We start from the raw sequence: 4,489 nt of genomic DNA, 5'->3' as shown, positions 1-4,489 counted from the left end.
CTTCCTGGAAAACCCCTGGACTTCTTCTGATCCACTCTGTGCCACAGTCCACAGGAATGAAAATACCTCTAAGCTCAAGGTTCGGAAGCTCCTCTTTCAGAGGCCTCATCATGGCGCCTGGATCACGTCGCTCTGGTCATTGCCAGTAGTTTCACACTTTCACCCACTTCCATTTTGTCTTCTCCAGCCAGACAACCATCTCATGTGAACATTGCCCTTCAGTATTGCTCTCAGCAAGGGCCGGCGCCAGCCATTTTGGTGCCCTCATCATAAATGCTTTGTGGTGTCCCCCCCATCCCCACACTCTGTGTCAGAAATTAACAATCTCTGCGGATTTATCAATTTTGCTTTATTTTACAACATATTTTGCAAAAATATTTTCCAAAGTAGGCCAACCCGGTGGTCCAGTGGTTAGCGCATCAACCTCACAGTGCAAAGGTCGTGTGTTCGGTCCCGGCCCCGGTCACCCTGTGTGGAGTTTGCATGTACTGTACTCCCCAGGCCTGCGTGGGTTTACTCCAGTTTCCTCCCACTTTCCAAAAACATGCATGGCAGGCTGATTGAACACTCAAAATTTGTCCCTCGGTGTGAGCGTGAGCGTCGATGGTTGTTTGATCCAGAAAAAAAAAGTTATACTGCATATCTGATTAATTTGCATTGCGTTCACTGTGCTGGATAGGTGTTCTTGTGCGCTGAAAGTGTGCGACCAGTGCGTAGTTGGGCAACTTAGAGGGAACATTGGTGCCGTTGCATCTCCGGTAAAAGTAAATCTAAATGAAAGATACCGTTCGTTGTATTGCCTCGCGCCGGAAACTTCGCTTGTCTCGAAGCATGAGGCAATTAGCTAGTCTCTGTTGCTATCTACCGGTATGGAAGAGTACTACACGATTACTCTATCGGGCGATAAACTGCACAGGCATACATATTGGATCATTTCCCATGGCACACCATGACAATATCTCAGGCACACTGGTGTGCCGCGATGCAGCGTTTGAAAAACTCTGCAATATAGGACCCGTTCTGGCGCCCAAGCAAGCATTCCCAAGCATTCGACGCAAGTTTCGGAACGCATTCTTCAATCATCAAGCCAATAAGACACGAGGCACAAAAGGTAGGCAACGTCAACATCATCTCACCATTTTCAAACCACAAAATGTCAAAAAAAATCCACCATCTGTGGTAATCCAAAAACACAACAACCCCAAAACAACATCAAGAATAAAATGATTCAAGTTTTTTCATGCATTCATGCCAATAAAGTGGAGACATAGAAATTCAAGTTTATATGACAACTCCAGACCTATTAATCGCTCATTCACATTGACAATAATGTTTGGATCTCAGCTCACCAGCCCATCAGTTTCCCGAGTTCGAGACGACCGTCCCTCATTGTCAGAAATAGAATTGGACAAAAGGTGCTTCTGTGTCAAATGCTCGCGCATTGCCGTCGTGCTGCTATGAAAGGCAAAGTCACATTCTTCGTTCTGACGTCTTTGACGTCCTTGTTGAAATGTTCCTTTGATGTCCAGTGCCATGATAGCATAAGCATACGACTGTTATAATATCCCAGGGGTGGTCAACTCGCGGCTCGTGAGCCGAATGCGGCTCTTTGGCTGGTTCAATGCGGCTCCGGGCTTTTACATGACAAGCATCGAAAATGCCTCTGCGGTGGCGCTGCCATTCAAACAACGGCGCTTAGTACAGCAAAACCTACGATGTTAGCCTATCATCAATCCCGTTACTTGATTGACAAACAGGACAACCAGTCAGATGACAACTGAATTTTGACCTTTACGTCACCGTTCGTCCTCAAACAACAGCACTTTTTGAGAAATAACTAAGCTTTTGCTAAATTGTTCATTATTTTCATTTTGTATTTGAGCATTATATTCTTTTGTGTTACAGTTACCCAAATTATATTCTGTTTCATAATTAGTGAAATATTATTATGTTGCTTGCGTCTGATTGGCGAAGAAAAGCAGGAAGTTTTTTCGTTCCCGGAAGGAGGGGTGTTCGTTCAAGAGTTACGGAGCAGACGATGGAAAATAAAAAGCTGCGTTTAAACGAAGTCCATCTCTCCTTTTTGCCCATTCCGAACGTAGAGCCATCCATCCAAAACCTACGAACCCCTCAACTTACAATTGGTGGCAGCGGGGTTGGTATGTTTTGTGTGGCTTTTTGACTATTTTTAATGGAACGATTTTTCTTGCTAATTGTCATCTTGCTAGCCATGTGGATTTTTGCACTCTACTGAATGGCTGCTGCTAGTCGCTAATTAGGATGAGATTTTGAGGTTTCCTGCAGTTTGAATTTCTCCCTACCTTCCTTTTGGACGTTATTTCCATCATTATTCAACAACATTTTTGAGCTTATTTCATTACCATGAATTTAATACTAACGAAATAAAATGACAAGAAGAAATGTAAAATAAAATTCATTGACTCACCAATGTAGTTCTCACAGCGTCTGCTTATTTGAAAATAAACTCGATCCTCCTTTTTTATCTCAGGAACACTTCAGTGGCTCTGTTGCACAGTTTTCAGGTCCATTAGCAAGTCCTTTTCTATCAACATGGAAGCTAATGCTGAAAGCCGTTTTTGTCCGGTCGTGTTTCTGGTATAATTTTAATTTCCCGATTTTTTTTTTTTTACTTTTTCGTTGTGGAGCTCCGTCTCCTGGCGTGCCTGATTACCGAGCTGCAGATCTACGCGAGTGTCCCCAAATGTTTTTAAACGCACTGGTCAGTTGCAAGCAAGAGGCATTCCAAGCAGTACAATTTCCAGCGTTTCTCAAAGGCTGTGAGACACGGTACCGTTCATAATTGCTCGTCTGAAAATGACGGACAACCCCTTTTCCTTGGTGGGACAGGCTAACTAGCGCAGGAGTTGGGCGACCTCTTTGCACAATTTCCAGCTTTTCGTGGAAGGCTCGTCATGCAAATTGTGTGGAAAGTAGTTCTGCAGCCAGATGAAGGTCTTCTCCTTTGGCCATTTTGAGTTAAAATGCGAGTGACACCTCTAGCAGAGCGAATCCAATCTTTTTTTTTTGTTTTTTTTAATCTTTATTGAACAAGTCAGGATACAATTCTCAAGAAACAGAAAAGGCACTAATCCAATCACCGAACGCGCATGGCCAGTCTCTACGTAAGGCCCTCGAGCTAGCCCTAGTAGGCGTACGAGAACAAGTCAGGATACAGGATACAGATCACGAGTGTCAGACTCGTGATCTGATTGGCTATTGAAACCTGACTGTGCCCGTTCATTTACAGTGCACGGGGCCTGCTCTGTTTAATCTGAAGGCCCCGAGCAAGTTTAATTTACCTGACAACACAAGCTAGCTGAAATATGATTGGTTAAAAACTCTACCATAATAAATAAGTTATTTATCGAGTGGCTTTCAATGTTATTTAAAATAACATTGAAAGCCACTCAACTAAGTGGAAATAATATAACGTAAAGAATACAGAGAATAATTTTGTTTACATATTTATGAAAATAAAATAACAAATTATGAAATAACGTAAAATACATAAAGGTAAATTTACTTTTCTGAGAATGTTTGGGCCAGCAGAGAAGGCCTTGCTGGCCCTCAGGGTCCGCCACTGGGTTTATCCAATTTGACACTCAGGAATAAAACACAGGGAGGAGATAGGAGACTCAATTCTGGTACCAGGAGGGAACGAGGAGAAGCGTTCGGTTTCAGTTCTCGGCACGTCACCCCTCTCGATCTCCCCCTTCATCCCCTTATATATTGGGAAATCTACTACATTGGTGTGTCCAACCTAAAGGGTGGGGGCTGTTGAAGACACACTGAACTTGTTTGACTATGTGTGTGTATGTGAGTGTAAATTACGTACATGTGTGCAATTGTTACAAAAACATCACGTTGCAGCTGGTGTTGATGGCTCCATTCACTGTCCAACCTTGCTCCTGTTTAGTCTTAGCACTTATCTCTTCTGTAGTATCTGTTTTATATGAAGTATTGAATAGACTTCGGGCTCAATGTGGGCAAAACGTAGCTAGTTGGAGAAAATTGGGCATATGGTTGTCAAACATAGGTAACAGTTGCATACGTGGGAAAGGACATATGTTTAACATAGATAGCAGCGGCCGGGGAAAAAGACATATGTTTAACATAGATTGCAGCGATCGGGAAAAACAGAGATGGTAGCGGTTGGAAAAAGGACACATGTTAAACGTAGACACGTGGATGGTACTTGTTGAAACCCACATGCAATCACACAGAGGCCCGGTAGGGGCCTCTATTTTATTTTTAAGTATTAAGATATTGTGACACCATTAAAACCCAGAACCAAGACATAGAGCATTTTATAGATACCATTATAAACTAGATGATAGCGAAAGCCCTAGCCAATCAGAATTACACAACGCATTGTGATACCAATAAAACTGATGAATAACCAAAAACGACTGGCCAATGGCAGTTGAGGGGATGGCCTCTCGCAACGCCATATAAACCATGTTCAATC

This window comes from Hippocampus comes, unplaced genomic scaffold, assembly GCF_001891065.2.
Source record: "Hippocampus comes isolate QL1 unplaced genomic scaffold, H_comes_QL1_v1.1 scaffold60, whole genome shotgun sequence".
Classification (NCBI taxonomy): domain Eukaryota; kingdom Metazoa; phylum Chordata; class Actinopteri; order Syngnathiformes; family Syngnathidae; genus Hippocampus; species Hippocampus comes.
The sequence above is the reverse complement of the archived record's forward strand: the minus strand, read 5'-3'. Positions refer to the sequence as shown.